Genomic DNA, 20113 nt, shown 5'->3' on the forward strand with positions numbered 1-20113 from the left:
AATGGAAAGTCCTGGGTTCAGATGTGGCCTTAGACATTCCCTAGTTGTATGACCCCGGGCAAGTCACTTAACCCCCATAGTCTAGCCTTTACTGTTTCTTCTGCCTTGGAACCAATACACAATATCAATTCTAAGATGGAAGACAAGGGTTTTAAAATAAATAAATAAAAATGTTTGGCCAAGAAGCCCACAACTCTACCAGGCATGTAATCCATTTTTCACACCACATATCTATTTCCTCTTTCCTTCCAGGTGGTCTGTAGTATTCTTTCTTTCTTTTTAATTTTAATTTTTTTGGGAGTAGTATTCTTTAAATGACAGTATTCCGGGGGCAACTGGGTGGCTCGGGGGATTGAGAGCCAGGCCTAAAGTCAGGAGGTCCTGGGTTCAAATTTGACCTCAGATACTTCCTAGCTGTGTGACCCTGGGAAAGTCCCTTCACCCCCATTGCCTTAGAATCAATACATAGTATTGAGTCTAAGATGGATGGGAAGGGTTTAAAAAAATGACAGTATTCCTTTTTTTTTTAAGTATTCCTTCTTTTTCTACACCTTCTTTTGACCTACACCCAAATGCTCCCCACAGTGCTTCTTCTCTCACTCCATATCACTCTAGTGCCTGTATCTCCTTACATGAGTTTATTTTAATGCATGATCGATCACACCATCCCTCCTGTTCCTTTGGAATAAGGTATTTCCACAGCCATGATCAGGTCTCCTGACTCCCCTACTTCACCTCACCAAGGCTCTTATCATGTTATATTTAAGGAAACTGAGTCTCAGGGAGTTTCAGTGACTCGCTTATAGAAACAGAAGTAAGAAGTGCCACATCTCCCTCCATACACAGACCCATGATCTCCCCTCTCCGTCTATGCCTACTATAAACTATTATTCCCAGGAAATGGAGTGAGTTAGGATGCCCAATATAAAGGCAATCCTGGAAAGTCTCTAAAACCGCATGAGCATAGGGAGCAGAAAGTCACTTGGGTGACTTGCTACAAGATCTCTGCATCCCTGCAACCTCTATAGGCTCATTTTTTTTACCCTTACTTTCTGTCTTCTATAATAGGAAGTGTCCAAGGCCAGATTTGATCCCAGAACCTCCCATCTCTAGGCCTAGCTCCCAATCCATTCAGATACCTAGTTGCCCCGCCCCCCTCATTTTTTAAGGCAGAGATTTTTAGACTTTTTTTGTTTCTAGGATCCCTTGATCTGGTGAAGCTATTGGACCCTTCTCAGGAAAAAAAAAAAAAGGTTTTTAAATTAATAATGAAAGAAGATGCCAAATTTCAGGTAGAGATGAATGAAAACAAATGTATAATTTTCCTCATCTAAGTTCATTAAATCTATCTATGGGTCCCAGTTTAAGAAACCCTAGGTTTTTTTTTTAAACTCTTACACTCTACCTTAGAATCGATACTATATATATTGGTTCCAAGGTAGAAGAGCAGTCAGGGCTAGGAAATAGGGGTTAAGTGACTTGTCCAGGGTCACACAGCTGGGAAGTCTGAGGTCAGATTTGAACCCAGGACCTCCTAACTCTAGGTCTGGCTCTCCATCCACTGAGCCATCCAGCTGCCCCCCACTCCCCTGGCTGATTCCTTAAAGCAGAGATTTTTAGATTTTTCTTTTTGTATCTAGGATCCCTTGAGCAATCAATCTGGTGAACCTATTGGACCCTTCTCAGGAAGAAAAAAAAAAGTTTTAAAATTAAAAATAAATAAGATGTGAAATTTCAGGTAGAGATGAATGAAAATAAATAAACATATAATTTCCCCATCCAAGTTCATTAAATCTATCTATGGTCCCTAGGTTAAGAAATCCTAATTTTTTAAACCTTTATCTTCCATCTTAGAATCAATCCTGAATATTGGTTCCCATGCAGAAGAGCAGTAAGGGCTAGGCCATGGGGGTGAAGTGACTTGCCCAGGATCACACAGCTAGAAAATGTCTGAGTTCAGATTTGAACCTAAAATTTCCCATCTCCAGGTCTGGCTCTCAGTCCACTGAACCACCTAACTGGCCCCTGAAAACCCCTGATATAAAAGGATTTCCAATCCTTGGAAGAAATGAAACCCACACAGCCTAGAAATTCCTTTTCTTAGATGTAAGCATAGTTTTATCCCCCTCTCGGAAACAGATACCGCCAAGGGAAGGGGACCAGATGGAAACGGTATTCTCTGCCCTCTCCCAGAGGTAAGCAGGTGAGTCACTGGGAATCCCCAAGCACCTTGTAGTTTTCATTGGGCACCATCCATGCTCAATAAGTCACGAGGACCCCAGCCTAATCCTTAATGAATCAGGTATAGTAAGAGAGGGGAACACCCCAGGGAGAATCAGGGAAAAGAGGAGAAGGTCAAAGGAGCGGGGGGGGGGGGGGGGGGGGGGTGTCAGGAAATGGGATGGTTCCTCACCCACCTCAAAGCCAACAGAGGATAAACCAGAGACTTCTTCTAAAATGGCCCTTTTCTGCTCATCCACAGCCAATCATGGGTGTGTGTAAGCACATTTCCCACTTCGGTGTTGTTCAGTGTTGCAGCAAACTACTAATTTTGTGACTTGGTCTACATAATAAAACTATTACTCAAGCTAAATAGCAGTCACTTGGGTTAAATAGGACTGGAGAGCAGGTTATGTGTCCTCTGGCAATTTTGCATTTCTCTCCAGCCCACTGAGGCTCTCTCTCTTAGGGCTGTGATGGGGGGGGGGGGGGCGGGACCTGGACTTCAATTGGATAAAACTCCTACCGTGGCTATCCCAGGGGGAACCGGGAATAACTGTAGGGGAATGTGCCTGAATTTCAGATGTTTACATCCCCCAGTAGACTTGACCCAAATTGCCTCCCCCTTTAGCACTGTCAGCTGTGGCTTATAAGGGAGGTCTGCCTGGGAGATGAGCAGTAACTCTGTCTCCCCAGATACCAGACACCAGCCAGATTGGCAGAAACACCTCCCACATTTGGGATATTTTCCCGGAGAACCCAACAAGGGATTCCCTGCCTTCTTCCTTCTACCCCCCAACCTCAGCCCACTCACTCTTGACTGCTCCACTCCTTGCCACTGGTTTTGTTCTAGTGCTCTTGGTCTTAAGGGCCTGGGGGGATCATTTAAGGAAAGAGAAAATAAGATGTGGGGGCTATATGGGTTTCCCTACTCTTGAATGCCAACGTCATGGCCCAAGAATTCAATGAAGTAACAAGAGTCTAGACTTAGAGGTCCAGAGATCTGGGGTTTGATTCTTGGCTCTGTTATTCATGAGCTCTGCAGCTCATTTGACAGATGAGGAAACTGAGGCAAACAGAGTAAAAACGACTTGCCCTGGAGGACACAGGAAGTATCTGAGTTGTGAGTTGTTGTTTAGTCCTTTTCGGTCATTTCTGATTCTTTGTGGACCCTTCTGGGATTTTTCTTGGCAAGCACAGGGGAGTGGTCTGCCATTTCCTTCTATAGCTCATTTGACAGATGAGAAAACTGAGGCAAACAGGGTAAAGTGCTTTGACCAGGAGGACATAGGATGTATAAGTGTGAGATAGGAGATGTTGGGGAAGTCACCAACTTTGGTGGGCTCCAGGTTCCTGGTCTGTGAAGATCAAATTTGATAATATGTGCATGAAAGCACCTTGCAAACCTTTTAAGTGCTAGGAAAATGGAAGCAATTCATTCATTCTTTACGGGCAGAATCTATGATTTCATTGGTAGATATAATTTCAGGGTAGGAAAACTCATCCACCAGTGCAGAGTAGCACCTCCTCTGCAACCCACAGTTTCAGAACTGGAGAACCTAGAGCTGAAGGTGGGAATTCGTGGACAGACTTAGGAAGGGTTAGGGTGGTCCATGAACTTAGATGGAAAGAAATGATACCTTTTTTCTCATTAACTTTTGATTTTCAGCTAGGTGGTACAGTGGATAGAGCACTGGGCTTGGAAGCAGGAAGACTCAACTTCCTGAATTTAAATTTCACCTCAGACACTTACTAGGTGTGTGACCCTGGGTAAGTCATTGAATTCCATTAACCTCGGTTTCCTCCTCTGTCAAAAGAGCTAGAGAAGAAAATGGCAAACCACTCTAGTATCTTTGCCAAGAAAACCCCAAAATGGAGTCACAAGTCAGACCCAACTGAAATGACTTGACACAACATTGACTTTATACTTTTAAAAATATTCTCCTAGGCTTCACCAGTCTGCCAAAGAAGCACATGAGACCGGAAAAAAAAAAAAGTTATGAAGCCCTGTTTTAGGCAATAGCCCCAGGCACTGAGGCTGTGACTTGCCTAGGGTCAGACATTCGCCACATGTCAGACACAGGAATTGAACCCTGTTCTCAGAAGTTGGATCTCCATCCACGATACCATGAGATTTCAAATAGAAACAATGAACATGAAAGGACTGTTATTATTATTGTTATGGTAGCAAGATTGTTTAATGGAAAGAACATGGGATTTGGATCTGCTCTGACTCTCTGAGTTCAGAGCAGATTACTCCTCACCTCAGTTTCCCCACCTGTAAAATAAAGGGATTGGATTAGATGACCTCTAGGGTACCTTCCAGCCCTTACTCTCTCATCCTGTGGTATTTAGGGTCTCTTCCAACTTTAAATCTATGATTACCTTACTCCTTGGTGCTTTGAGAATGATCAGGGAAATGGGCATTCCCATCAGACAGTCCAGCAGGAGGTTTTTGTTCCTTGTTCAGTCATGTCCAATCGTGTCTGACTCTTGGTGGCTCTATTTGGGGCTTTCTTGGCAAAGATACTGGAGTGATCTGCCATTTCCTTCTGCAGCTCATTTGACAGATGAGGAAACTGAGGCAAACAGGGTAAAGTGACTTGCCTGGGAGGACATGGGAAGTATTTGAGATACTTGTTTAGTCTTTTTCAGTTGTTTCTGATTCTTCATAACCCTTTGGGAGTTTTCTTGGCAAAGACAGAGGAGTGGTCTATCATTTCTTTCTGCAACTCATTTGACAGATGAGGAAATGGAGGCCAACAGGGTTAAGTAACTAACCCAAAACTAGTGTCTGAGGCCAGATATGAACTCAGGAAGAGGAGTCTTGTTTACTTCAGGCACCCACATTATCCATTGCACCAATATAAAAATTTCTCCAGGATAAAGGTTCAGATCCCACATAAACCCCTTTGCAGACCTGAGAGGTCAAGCTAAAGTAGCTCAGTGGGACATAATGAAAAGAGCCCTAGCTCTGGAATCAGAGGACATGGGTTCAAATCCTGCCTTGTTATTTTCCAAGGCTGCTGTTTTCTTGTCTGTAAAATGAAGGGGTGAGCCTAGAAAGCTCCGTTCCAGCTATGATCCCTTCAGCAGGAGACTGGGAGAACCGAAGAGAGTTCCTTTCATATGAGCAAAGATACTAACGGATTTCAAAATCGGATCAGAAAACTAGAGGGAGTTGGAGGTCAGCGAGCCCTTTTTTTCCCATCCCCTCTTAAGGCGTTCAAGGGGGATCCTGATTAGACCATGTTGCTCTTTCTTAACTCTCTGCATGAACTAATTCTTACCATAAAGACCATTTCAGGCCCAAGGCAGAAAAACCTCGAGCTCTCAAAAGTCTCATTTACAGAACACGGATGGGAATGCAGAGATGGGTGATAACTGATGATATCCCAATGCATGGGTGACTGAATTAAATCCTGAGGGCTCAGCTCCAACAGACTGAGATGAGTGCCTTGACTGGCTGCATAAGTCCTTTTTGGTGCATAGAACATTTGAGATGCCCCTGGGAATGTCAGCAGAGTAACTCTTAAGTTTAAACAACACATTCCCAGGCAGAGAAACAGTGTGGATTATTCACAGAGCTCCGAGACCAGGTGCCAGGCTTTGCTGACCCAACGAAAGCCTGGGTCCCTCCCGAAGGTGTTCCCAGGCAAAACCACTGACAAATTAATTAGAAATGCTTTGGTGGCCCACGTTTCTCAGGTCCTCTCTGAGTGTGTGTATGTGTGGGTTCTTTGTATCTATACACATGGGCTTGTCATGTTTGTGTATGCATGTGTGTGTGCTCATGTGTTTTCTCACCAGCTTTTTTCACACTTGCCGCCATTTGGCGGAGGAGTTTTTTCAAGCTTACAGCCCACTCGTGTTTTGATCTCTTAACTTTTTTATTTAAATCCGTGTAGCAATATTAGGATTTCTGATGGGTTGCTTTTTTTTTAACTGAAAAAGCTCTCTCTTGTGTAATCACATTCTCCAGATCTAAAATGCTCAGCCCTCTCTTCATACTTTATAATGAGGGAAACTGAAATAAACACAAAGAAAATGAAGGCTTTCTTTTAAGTCCTCTTCCTGCCTCCCTACTTCCCCACCTCACCCCAAGGGGAAAATATCAGTTCCAAGAACCAACCCAAAATGAGATCATCTTATTGCATCTAGTGATTTCTCTCCAAGGCTCATAATGAGCATCACAGGTGGGGATAATTTCAGGTTCTGAGGCTCAGACTCAGGAAGAACACCTTAAGTCTTCACAAGCATCCCTCTTCTAAGTGATCTCAGTCAAGTTACTTAGCCTATCTAGGCCTCAGTTTCCTCTCTGTAAAATGGGCAAGATGGTCTCTGAGGTCCCTTCCAGCTCTAAGTCTATGATCCTCTATAACTGGAAACTAACCTGGAATTCTGAACTTCCCAAAGTGAAAAAAACAAAGGAATTAATTCACATTACTGAATCAAACTCCACAAATCAAAATATCTCACACTAGACAGAGAATCTGATGTTGCTGCCCAGCTCTATTAAATTTATTAGCCTGAGAGGCTTTGTTTATTTATTCTATTGGAAAGCTCTATGACTTTATTAGAGCATATCCATAGTAGGATGAATATTTTAAAAAAAAACATAAATTGCTTAGAGTCACAGAAATGGAAATAGACTACTTAAATAAACCCATTTTAGAGAAAGAAATTGAATAAGCCATCAATGAACTCCCTTAGCAAAAATTCCCAAGGTGGGCCAGCTAGGGGGCTCAGTGGATAGTGTGACTTGGAGATATGAAGTCCTGGGTTCAAATCTTATCTCAAATCTGACCCTGGGCAAATCACTTAACCCCAATTGCCTAACCTTTACTGCTATTCTGCCTTGGAACTGATACTTAGGACTGATCCTAAGACAGAAGATAAGAGTTTTGTTTTATAAAAGAAAAAAGCCAAGGGCTTGTTGGATTCACAAGAGAATATCCAAAATTATTATAGTCCTAGAAAGGTGGAAGGGGTAGGAGGCTGTGGGAAGATCATGGGATCTTGACATTACAGTTAAACATCTAGGACATCTAGTCCAAAGCTCTCATTTGGCAGATGAAGAAGACCAAGGCACCGAAATGACTTGTCCAACATCACACAAGGAGTGTATATGGAAGAGATGGGATTTGAACTCAGGTCTTGTGCCTCCCATTCCAACCATCATTCCCCTCTATCTCAGTTCCCTCACATACTGATGAAGTAGAGTAGCAAAGAAAAAACAAAATTCCCAGGTGGAGACTGCAATCCCTAGAAGATAATATGATGCTCCCAATATGACATTCAACCCACTAAAGAGCTTTTTACCACCCTCACCCTCTGCATTTTCAAGGCTTTTCGGGATGATTTTTTGCTCCTTTCAAAGGAAGACATGGCTGCTTTTACTATGGAGATCAACAGGAAAATAGAATTCGTTTTTACCAAAATCCACTTTTAAGGAAATTCTCCTGGAACAGACCTACTGTGTGGTAAAGTAATGACTGACTACCAGTATTTTAATCCTTTCAAGACTTTTTCCTGAGATAAGGAAAGAGCCTCTTGCTATTTTCAGATAATATACCTTCAACTTGTTGAGTCATTTTCCATTATGTCCAACTCTTCATGACCCTATTTGGGGTTTCAGGGGACAACAATATTGGAGTGCTTTACTGTATCCTTCTGCAGCTCATTTTAAATGAGGCAAACAGGGTTAAATGACTTGCTTAGGGTCACACAGCCAAGTAAGTATCTATGGCCAGATTTGAACTCAGGTATTCCTGGCTCCATTATTCAATATTCATTTGGTCTTCTATGCCACCTAGCTGCCCTATCCCTTCACCAGTTTTCAGCAAACCTGTGTCCCTCACAGGAACTCATCCAAAAGTGAGTGCTGAGGACCAAGTGGAACAAGAGCTGATGGTCTCAGTAAGAGCCCCCTCTCTGGTCTTTTTACCATCTATTAGCTTTACTTATACCATCACATTACAGGATGCCATGGTCCTTTCTCATGTGGTTCCCCCTCTCTGCAGAGCTAATTAAGCACAGTGTTTGTTATCCTTGGGGCATTCCAGTCATGTACTATTCTTCATGAACCCATTTGGAGTTTAAAGATATTGGAGTGGTTTGCCATTTTCTTCTCCAGCTCATTTTACAGATGAGGAAACTGAGGCAAACAAGGTTAAGTGACTTGCCCAGGGTCACACAGCTAGTATTTGTCTGAGGTCAGGTTTGAACTCAGGAAGAGGAATCTTGCTGGTTCCAAGCTCAGTGCTCTGACCACTGTACCACCTCAGCTGCCCTACATATAATGAGTCTCATTCAATAAAGACTTGGGGCTTCTATAAATAAATGAAAGGGAATGGTAGGACTAAGGGGGCCCTTAGAAATCAGCTAGTCTAATGTAGTCATTTGACAAAATTGGAAACTGAGGAACATAAAGGTGAAATGACTTGTCTGCATTCACACTGTCAGGGACAGAAAGAAATTCAACTCCAAGGATTTGTGCCTCTATGTCCAGCACTTTCTTCTCCCAATATTCTGACAGTCTTTGCCCTCCAGGAAACCACACATCCAGGCAGAATAGGTAGCCAAAAATGACTCACACACACAGCTAGATAATGCCTTTAAGGAAAGATAAAAAGCCTTTCATTCTGCATTCTGAGAAGAGACCAACTAAAAAGCACCTTAGGAAAGGGACCACAGGACCTGGAATTTATTTATGCTAAGGTGTAAATGACTGATAGAAAATCCTTACCTGGGCACAGGTTTTCATAGAAGGAAGAAGAGAGCATGGAAGATCCTTTTCACCTGAAGATATTAGGAACGGTCCTGCAAAGGACAGAATGGAAGGCTAGAGGCAAATTCCCCTACTTCACAGCCTCGCCAAGGGTCAGCCATGCAGATATTGAGAAATACATTCTATACGTACATACAAACATGCAAAACTGCACATGAGAACTTCAGGGCGATTCTGTGGGAGTGATTCTTTTAAATCATGCCAGACATACATGTTTCTTCAAAACTGGCCTTACTCCTCTGTGTCTTCTTTCACAACATGACTAATATGGAAATATGTTTTCCATGATTGCTCATGTATAATCTATCCCTAATTGCTTGCTATCTCAGGAGACAAGGAAGGGAGAGAATTTGGAACTCCGGATTTTAAAAAATGAATGATAAAAGTTATTTTTACATGTAATTGGAAACAAAATAAAATATTAATTTTAAAAATGGACCTTACTTCTAAGGATCCCTTGAAAGGGAAATTCCACAGTGCCTCTCTATCAACAGGGGCTAACAATTCTTGCTTGGCAGAAATATTCCTGAGACTTAATTTGAGGCTTCCTATCTCTTGGCCGAGAAGTGGTAGACTGTTGTTGCAGAATGCAACATACACTATCAGCTGTGGGAAATGATTTATCAAAACAAATTTTATTTATTTCCTAAGCAAGAAAACTGCCCTTTGTGGGTTTGTCTGGGAAGGTTTGATGAGGGGGAGAGGAAGTCCTTGAGGAATGAGAGAAATGTTGTCATTTTTTAAATTATTTTTTCAAACCCTCACCTTCCATCTTAGGATCAATACTGTGTACTGGTTCCAAGGCAGAAGAGCAATGAGGATTAAGTGACTTGCCCCGGGTCACACAGCTGAGAAGTCTGAAGCCACATTTGAACCCAGGACCTCCTAACTCCAGGCCTGGCTCTCTATCATCTGTGCCACCTCACTTACCATTCACTTTTTCTTAATATTTTGAGGGAGATAGAAAAAGAAAGGGCAACTGGATTGTTGAACTAGTACATTTTAGGGAGAATGTAGAAAAGAGTCTCTTGGTAGCACTGTGGATAGATTGCCAGGCTGGGAGTCAGGAAGACTCATCTTTCTGAGTTCAAGTCTAGCTTCAGAAACTTACTGTGTGACCCTGGGCAAGTCACTTAATCCTGTTGGCCTCAGTTTTTTCCATTTATAAAATGAACTGAAGAAGAACATGGTTGAGGAAGTGAGGTCACTTAGCAGATAGAAAGCCAGATCTGGAAACAGGAGGTCTCAAGTTCCAATCTGGCCTCAGATAATTTCTAGCTGTGTGACTCTGGACAAGTCACTTAATCCCCATTGCCTAGCCCTTACCACTCTTCTGCCTTGGAACCAATACATAGTATTGATCCTAAGATGGAAGGTAAGGGTTTGAAAAAATAATTCTAAGACAAAAGGTAAGGGTTGCGGGGGGGGGGGGGGGTTAAGTGAAGAAGGAAATGGCAATTCACTCCAATATCTTTGCCAAGAAAACCCCAAACAGGGTCACGGAGAGCCAGACACTCCTGAGACAACTGAACAACAACAACAAAGAGCAGTGTCACAGGATGGGCTGTCATGGATGGGTTGCAATCTGCATGATTAGAGGGAACCCCTGAAGCAATGACATCAGAGAATCCAGTTGGGTATCTGAGGCTTCACCCTAAAGCTCTGATGAGACCGTTTCAGCCTGTTCCTCTTATGGGTACAGAAAATGTGGTCCTCATAAAGCAAATCATATAAATAGCATAGATGAAGAGAATCACAGTACGAGGCATATTAGAGCTGGAAAGGGGCCCTAATTAGAGAACATCTAGTCCCACCTCTTCTTTTTTGTTAAAGCCCTCACCTTCCATCTTAGATTCAATACTGTGTTCTGGTTCCAAAGCAAAAGAGCAATAGGTAGGGGCTGAGCAAAGAAGGTAAGTGACTTGCCCATGGTCACACAGCTAGGAAGTGTCTGAGGCCAGATTTGAACCCTCCCATCACCAGACCTGGCTCTCAATCCACTGAGCCACCCAGCCACCCCCAACCCTTTCATTTTTACAACTAAGGCAACCGAGGAGGTCCAGAGACAAGAAGGGTGAGTTGTCCAGTGTCCCAGAACTGGTTAGCAGTTAACAAAAAATGAAAGCCAGGGACCTGATTCTCAGAGCAAGAGTCAAACCTGTGAAGACACCTTTCAAGGTGGATAGGATTTGATGTTCTTGATTTTAGTGCTGAGAATTCCAACTCCTGACTCGTGACTCTCTGGTGTAGTGTGCAGACCTGGGGAGTCAGGAAGCCTGGATTCTTTCTGGTTTGAGATCTGCCACTGACTCATTGTATAACTTTGGACATGGCATTTGCCCCCTCTTGGCTTCTGGCTTGAATTTTCATCTCATTACAAAGGAGTGTGGGGAAGTGGGTCAAGGAGCATGGAATCCTGATCACGTCTAAGATCCCCTTGAGATCTGCTGTCCTCAGTCCTGAAATCCTCCAAAGATCTAAGGAGGAGGATCCAGAGGGCCATGCTACAAACTGTAGGAAACCACAGAGAGAGCCACATTCTGGAATCGAGACTTACATTCAAATTGATGTCAATTCAAGCAGTATTTATTAAGTGCTTCCTATGTGTCCTGCATTGTGTTTGCCAAGCCATGGGGTGACAGAGACAACAATGAGATGGTCCCTGCCCTCAAAAAGTTTACCTTCAGTAGAGGCTTTCACATCCATGGCTCCGTTGTGACAGGAGTGGGAAAGGGAAAGGGCAATGAATGATGGAGGGAAGTCACTAGGTGGGAAGGAAAATCACCTTGAATTCCATTTTAAAAGGCTTTCCAGGGACAGTGGTTTTGAAAGAATCTAGATCTCCAAGCCACATTGGAGTTGGCATGGGTGGCATAGGGCTTGTAGGACTGGAAAAACTGAAGAATCCGAGTTCTTCCTCAAAGGGCAGTGTTGTTGTTGTGCAGATGTTTTTCAGTCATGCCTAATTCTTTCTGACTATCTTTGGGGTTTTCTTGGCAAAGATGCTAGAGTGGTTTGCAATTTCCTTCACTTGCTCATTTTATAGAGGAGGAAACTGAGGCCAACAGGATTAAATGACTTATCCAGGGTCAGAGGACTAGTAAGTGTTTGAGACTGGATTTGAACTCACGAAATTGAGACTTTCTGATGCCAGGTATGATATTCTATCCACTGAGTCAACTAGCTGCCTCTTGGACACTGACCTTAGCCTTAATCTCTCTCAGCCTCAGTTTCCTTACCTGTAAAAGGAGGTGACTCAGCTTGACTGTTTTCATGATCCTTTCTATGCTAAGATCAAAGACAGTAGTAATAACATTAATAAATAATGATGATGGGGGCAGCTAGGTAGCACAAAGGCTAGAGTACCAGGATTGGAGTTGAGAGGTTCTGGGTTCAAATCTGGCCTCAGACACTTCCTAGCTATGTGACCCTGGACAAGTCACTTAATCCAATCTTCCTTGCTCTTACCCTTCTGTCTTTGAGTAATTACTGACAAAAGGTAAGTTTCTGCTAAATAAATGAGATTTAATGATGAGGAGGCTGAAATGTAATAATGATGGTCTTCTACAAAGTGTCCTCCTGTATTACAGTTGGGGAGACCAGCTCCTTACTCCTGACCTGTGCAGTCCTTCCAGGTATTTCTATAAAAGGGGACAGTTTATTAGTACTGGAGGAATAAAGCAAGAATAGAACAGCAAAAAGACTCTCGTAGGAAGTGGTAGGAAAAGCCGTAATTATATCCTTTTAATACCCAGGCTATTCTAGGAGAAAAGCTGGTATTACAGGGATGGGATGTACGTAGTAGTAAATTGTAAGCTTCTTGAAGACAGGAATTCCCCCTCTAGTACAGAGCCTGGCATGAAAGTAGGCCTGTCTCCTCATCTGTAAAATGGGTATAGCACTGCTGGCACTCCCTACTTGACACAATTACTGCCAGGGAAGCACAACGTAAAGCACAAAGGCCTGTATTAAGTAAGCTATCATCATCATCATCATTATGACCAAAGAGCCATCTATCTAGGGAGTGGGTGGCAGCTGAAGGTGACAGTATTGGCTGAACCCCAGCTCTCGGCTCCCGAGCTTCTAGCTCCCGTCACTGCAGTGACGGGGCATTTCACCGTGAGCCAGCACTGAGGCATATCCTGCAACGCTGTTTGGCTTTTTTTGTTTTGATTGCTTTGGATGATTAAAGATTATAGCTGCCGTAGCGGGCTATGTGATGAATTCCAACCCAGCAGAGTGACATTTTCTCAAAGTGCTGTTCTTGAAAAGTATTCCTTTTGATTAGCCTGGAGGGAGTGACAGAGGAGGTGAGCCTTCTTCCCTGGGCCTTGGCCCCTTATAGATGCCTGCTCCCTGTCAAATGTTTAATAAAGTTTGCAGGAAGGTTCATAGCTGTATAGGGAGGGGTGTGTGTGTGTGTGTGTGTGTGTGTGTGTGTGTGTGTGTGTGTGTGTGTGTGTGTGTGTGTGTGTGTAAGAAAGGGAGAGAGGGAGAAAAGAGAAGGGGAAAGAGAAGGAGAGAGAGGGAGAGACAAGAGAAAGAGAGAGAAAGGGGAGAGAGGGAGAGGAAGGGGGAGAGAGGGTAGGAGGGAGAGTAAGTGGAGGGAGAGTAAGGGAAAGAGACAAAAGATGAGAAGAAGAGGAAAGAGAGAAAGAGAGAAGAGATGAGAGAGAGAGAGAGAGAGAGAGAGAGAGAGAGAGAGAGAGAGAGAGAGAGAGAATGTATATAATAAATTTAACTAGAAGGAGCTAATGACTAAGTGGTTCCTGATTTTGGTCCTGCTTGAAATAAAACTAAAAGCTTACTGTAAACATGAGGGAACAGCCCTCCTGACAGTGATTTCCCAGGCACTCAGATCTCATGGATGCCAGAATTCTGATTTATCTGAACTTTTCCAAAAAGCCTTTAGCAATAGTGGAACTAGGCAGCTGTCAAAGGAGTAGCTGCACAGGATGCAAGGGCAGAAAAGGGTTCAGCTCTCTGGCTAAGTTTCTACCATGCCCTTACTTTCAATCCTCAAAGACTTGAACCATGGCTTCTGATTCTCTAGTGTTCTGTATAGAGCTCTGTACACAGCCAATTTCTCAATAAAAGCATGTTGACTGGCAGCACATTTGGTCATTTAGTCTTGGGTTTGGGACAGGGCATCAATTTCCCATGGTTCTATTCTGTGTATAAGGAAAGGGGGTGGAGGGTGGGGAACAGATTGGATGGATCTAGGCTAAATAGATCTAGAGATTGCCACTTATACCTTTAAACCAAAAAGGTATGTGATAGGCCACCTATTATAAGCAAATGATTGGGACTGGACCAATTTTTCCCATTTCTGATGCCAAGCAAATGCTTCCAGGTCAGAGTATCTTTTTTTCTACCCAAGGTCTTTAATTCTCAAAATCTAAACTTAAAAATCTTTTCCCTCCTTGTTATGTATATTTCCCCTGACTCCCTGCTTTCTCTCCCTTTCCCAGGCCCTGCTCTCTGAATTATGGAGAGATGTAGCCTAGAGAGAAGAGTCATGGTAGAATTAAACTATTCCTAGTCCTCAGTATGGTTTGGCCTAAGAAAGACTGGAATCCTCCTCACGCACAGCATTCCAACACTCATCTTCATGACTTTGTAAGACCTGTCCTCCCATGCCTATAATGCATTCTTTCTTCATTTTTGCCTCTTAGACCCTCTACTCTGTTCAAAGTTTGACTCTACGTGAGGCCTTTCCTGATATCTGCAGCTACTAGTGTGCCATGAAATTACTCTGTATATATTTCATTCTTACTTATACATATTCATGTTATTTCTCTCAAAAGAATATAAGATCCTGAAAGGCAGGAATTATTTCTCTCTATTTCCCCAAGTGCTTCACATTCAACTGGAACATAGTACCATAGTGGCCAGCAAATAGTATGTGTTTAATAAATGATTATTAATTAACTGATCTATAAGGTCCTTTCCACCTCTGCATAGTTCAAAGAAGCTCATTCTGGCTACCTCTTATCTACTCTTGTTCTCCCTATTTTACTCATCTATCCACCCACTTATCCATCCATCCATTCAGCCTTCTGTTCCTCCATCCATCCACCCATCCATCCATCCATCCATCTTCTCACCCACACACTCATCTATCCACCCACTACTACCTACTCACTCACCAATCTACCTATCCATCCACCTACCCATCCATCCATTTATTCAACAAATATTAAGTGCCTACAACATGCAACACACCCTGACTCAGCCACATTTTTTTAAACCCTTACCTTCAGTCTTGAAGTCAATACTGTGTATTGGCTCCAAGGCAGAAGAGTGGTAAGGACTAGGCAATGGGGGTTTAGTGACTTGCCCAGGGTCACCCAGGTGGGAAGTGTCTGAAGCCAAATTTGAACCCAGGACCTCCCATCTCCAGGCCTGGCTCTCAATCCACTGAGCTACCCAGCTGCCCCCCTCAGCCACATTTTAAAGAACTATAGTAAACTGATTTCAAGAAATCAAAGAGATCTCATTGTGGATAATAGCTTTAAACTCAGACTCCCTTTTCCTAATTAGGTACAAAGAGGTAGCACCCCTCCATCCTCCAGATGCAATAAGAACTCATGCAGATATGGCCACAGGTCTTGTGAGCCTCTTGGAATTCAGTGCTCTCCTAGTGGTGAGGGTCTGGAACAAGCCTCCATTGGCCTGGTGTAGGGAAGACAGGGAAAGAAGCAGGAGGAATAAGAGATGAAATTAAAAGAGTACAATGACAGAGTCTAAAAGACCTTCCACAATCCTTTCTTCTATCTTCCCAGTCTTATCTCCTATTACTCTGATGGAATCCCTTCTGTGCTATCATACCTCTCTACTCACTGATCCTCCAAAGGGCAGTACTTACTTGTCTCCAGCACCTCTGATCCCCCAGTTCTCTGCTTAGAATATTCTCCCCATCCTTCCTCTCTACTTACTTGAATCCAACCTTCCCTTAGCCCAGCTCCAGTCTCATGTCCTCTGACTGCACTAGGCACAATGATTTCTCCCTTCTCCAAGCTACTATAATATGTATTTAGAGCTATTGTTCTATCACAGGGCAATTAGGTAGTACAATGGATAGAGCTGAGCCTGGAGTCAGGAAGACTCATCTTCCTGAGTTCAAATCTGGCCTTAGACATTTACTAGTTATTTGATCCTGGGCAAGCCACTTAAGCTTGTTGGCCTCAGTTTCCTCATCTGTAAATGAGCTGGGAGAAGGATGTGGCAATCTAGTATCTCTGCCAATAAAACCCCAAATGGGGTCACAAAGAGTTGGACGTGACTGAAAACAGCTGAACACATTGTTCAAGCAGCTGGGCCATGCTTAATGTCCACAAAGGAAAGGCCCTGGGATGGACAATGAGGATATTTAAGGGGCCATGAGTATAAAGGAGGGAGGGGGTGAGTAGGCTGAGGTGTGTAATTACTACAAAGGGAATGGCCTAAAGCTAAATATAAGCCTTAACTGGCAAACACATCTCTGTGGTGGAAATCCTCCATTTGAAAACAGGAAAAGGATTCATGAATCAATGGAGGAAATTAAAGTAAAAGAATTGGAATGGGGAGAATTGAGGATGGAACATTAGGGCTAAGAGAGATGAAACATTGGAGGCCAGAAGCTAAAGAGGTAAAAGAATTGATTAACAGAAATAAGCAGGACATAATTTTATGAATACATTTATCTCTTCATCAAATGATGTCTCCTGCAGTATGGGGAAGGGAAATACTTGGGAATTTTTTTTAAACCTTTACCTTCCATCTTGGAATCAATACTGGGTATTGGTTCCAAGGCAGAAGAGAGGTAAGGGCTAGGCAATGGGGGTTAAGTGACTTGCCCAGGGTCACCCAGCTGGGAAGTTTCTGAGGCCAAATTTGAACCCAGGACCTCCCATCTCTAGTCCTGGCTCTCAATCCACTGAGCTACCCAGCTGCCCCTGTACTTGGGAATCTTAATGTAACAAACAAATGAATTAATTAAAAAAGGAAGAAGAAGCTAAAGAGGTAGGTTAGTCCTCAAAACTGAGATTGGAGTCCTGCTCCAATCACTTTGCTTTGGAACCTTTACACAGAGCACTTTCTTGCCTTCCAGGGGCACCAGGAATGAGAAATGAATGGGGGCTAGAAGAAGTGTAAGAGCCCTGAACTTCTGCAAGAAGGTGCTTTCTGGAGATCAGTAGCAAAGCTGTTGGCTATCCCAGGGCCTGTATGTTACCCCTGACAATGTCTTTCTCCCTCTTGATGACAGACAGAAAGTAAATGGAAAAAGGAGATTGTTTTAGGAAATAATCAGAAAGAGGACCAAAGAAAAATGGCAGAATTTAAGTAGCTTGATCTCTCTGACCTTTCTCTCCTTTTAAGCAGGATGGTGGGGGCAACTAGGTAATACAGTAGATAGGGCACAAGATCTAGAGTCAGGAGGACCTGGGTTCAGATATGACCTCAGATACCTCCTAGTTGTGTAACCCTGGGCAAATAAGTCACAACTCCAATTGCCTAACCCTTACCATTCTTTTGACTTAGAACTGATACTCAGAATATTTTTAAAACCTTTACCTTCTATCCTAGAATCAGTACTCAGTGTTGGTTCCAAGGCAGAAGAGTGGTAAAGGCTAGGCAATGGGGTTAAGTGACTTGCCCAGGGTCACACAGCTAGGAAATGTCTGAGGCCAGATTTGAACTAAGGATCTCTCATCTCCAGGGCTGCCTCTTTATTCACTGAGCCACTCAGCTGTCCCTTAGTATCCATTCTAAGCCAGAAGGTAAGGATTTTTAAAAATGAGCTGGAGAAGGAAGTGGCTAACCACTCCCGTATCTTTGCCAACAAAACCCCAAATGGGGTCACCAAGAGTCAGACACGACTGAAATGACTGAACAACAAGAAGATCTCTTCTCCCTCTAAAGCAATGATCTTCCAATACCCTCCTCCCTGCAAAGTCCCAGCCACTTGGGAGTGTCTGTGGAAAGAGATTTGTACCGAGCCTCGGACAACATGGTTTCTAGTCCTTGTTCTATCATTAACCTGACTATGTATTTTAGGGCAAGTCATTTTCCCTCTGTTTCTTTCTCCATAGCAGGAGGAGCTTGTAAATATGTCTTTCACCTCAAAAAGCATCTTTAAAGAAAACCCTTCTAGGAGTTTAAGCACTGGCTCTCCCTGACACTTAACGAAACAGAGCCAGGGTAAAGGTCTCTGGCTTCTGCTTCCAGCTCTGGGGGACTGCATGCCGAGACACGAAAGTTTCTGAAGTTTTCATGGAGAATGGGTACAGATTCTTCTGATTGGGTACAGATAGAAGAAGTAGCCAGGTGTGAAGACCAAGGAGAAAGCTGGTGACCGAAGGCAATATAAACATTATGTTCTTGATGCCGCCACCAGGATATGCCACGCTTTCTACCACTACTGGACGGCCACACAGGTATATGTGAGGCTAGGTGGACAAAAATAGCACAAAGAGAGGCCTCTGTCATGGCTCCCTAATTACAGTATCTGTTCTGTTCAGCAGAGCCAGCTGGCATCTCACTATTCATAACCCGTAACTCCGATATTAGCAACACCGGGACATTCCAGAAGCTCGGCTTTTCTGCTTGTCTAACCAATACTAGAGTGGAAAGGACACTGGATGGTTAAGAGATCTAGTCTAGTCCAGCCTTTGCCAGGGGAAAAGTTAGGCCTCGATAGAAAGAGAAGAGAATTGCATTGATTATTTATGAACTATTATGAGTCCTTTGACAAATTTTTATTTCTTCTGTAGATGTGATAAAAGATGTCCTGTATGTGGCATGTGAATTGTTACCTTGTGGGCTTCTCTAGCATCTGGGATCCTTTTATCCAGAGTTTTTGAACTGTAGGCTGAGATTTCTCAAGAGTAAACTTTGGAGGGGAACAAAAAATTAGGACATAACCATGTTTGTTGTCTGTAAAAATGGAGATTTGAACCCCAGACTTCAATCCCTAGAAGTCCATGCTCTAGTTCCCGAGATGCCCTCTTATCTCATAATCTCATGAGATTAGATCCCTGAGATCCCTACCTGGGCGAGATAAAAATTTCTATTTAAACTGTCTGTAAAGCCTACTGGGGCTCTCTTTCTACTTCCACTTCCAAGCAGAAGCGTAGTCATGATGTAGTGTAAGTGAATGGTCCATTCAGCCCTCCTAGGCACATGCTTTCTTATTTTGTATTTTCTTTAATTCTTAATCTTTAATAAGACTCTAAAAATATAATACTTCTAGCAGAGAAACTAATTTTAACTGCTATTGTCATAGACTCAATCTAAACCTCTTTCCCCAATCCCCTCCAAGTCACTAGGATTTTTCTAAGAGGGAGGAGGGTATCATAGCTTTAGGACGAGAAGGGTTATAAAAATCAGTCCTCTCATTTTGCATATAAGAAACAGGCCCAGAGAATTTAAGTGACTTACCCAGGGTCACACAGTTTATAAATGTGTGAGGCAAGTTTTGGGGTGGGAGAAGAGAGGATAGCACCCAAAACTGGACCTGAGAACCTAGGGTGCTGGGTTTAGGCAAAGCCCAAGCCTACAATGTCAGACTAGTTGTATAGCTTTGGGTAAATCATGTTCCCCTTTTGAGCCTCAGTTTTCTCACCTGTAAAAACAGGGGGTAGCTTTCTTCCAGCTCTTAACTTTCTAGGATTCTTTTTCTGTACCACATTATCAACTAGTTAATCTAGTGGATAGAGCACCAGGCATGGATTAGGAAGACTCATCTTCCTAAATTCAAATCTGACCTCAGACACTTAGTAGCTGTGTGAGTCTAGGCAGGCAAGTCACTTAAGCCTGTTTGCCTCAGTTTCCTCATCTGTAAAATGAGCCAGAGAAGGAAATGGCTAACCACTCCAGTGTCTTTGCCAAGAAAACCCCAAATGGGATCATGAAGAACCCAACCAACTAAAACAACCAATCAAATAAGCAACTATGTCAAACTGCTTCAAATATGAGGACCAGGTAGCGAAAGAGTGAGTCTTTCTTTGGTTGGGAGAGGCATCCATGGAAACCAGCAAGAGAGTTCATGAATTAGTTAAGGAAAGTAAGATGAAAATTCTTGGGAAGAGCAACACGGGGCACAGGCTGGGGGTGGGTGGG

General features: G+C 43.1%; 1 protein-coding gene across 7 annotated transcripts in view; it reads right to left on the reverse strand.

Moving 5' to 3' along the window:
• The window catches only part of ELFN1 (extracellular leucine rich repeat and fibronectin type III domain containing 1), a 225445-nt gene that overhangs the window by 195666 nt on the left and 9666 nt on the right, over positions 1 to 20113 (reverse strand). For 2 of the 7 annotated variants that reach the window (XM_056806490.1, XM_007498325.3), the window contains exon 3: positions 8969 to 9042. The exons of 2 other annotated variants lie outside the window; for them this stretch is intronic. The gene's annotated coding sequence lies outside the window, so the exon portion shown is untranslated. Of the gene's footprint in view, positions 1 to 6101; positions 6248 to 8968; positions 9043 to 15948; positions 20104 to 20113 lie in introns of those variants that run through there. 3 more of the 7 variants (XR_001623362.2, XM_007498326.3, XR_008913698.1) reach the window with 3 other exon arrangements.

The sequence above is a fragment of the Monodelphis domestica genome, chromosome 7 (assembly GCF_027887165.1).
Source record: "Monodelphis domestica isolate mMonDom1 chromosome 7, mMonDom1.pri, whole genome shotgun sequence".
NCBI lineage: Eukaryota > Metazoa > Chordata > Mammalia > Didelphimorphia > Didelphidae > Monodelphis > Monodelphis domestica.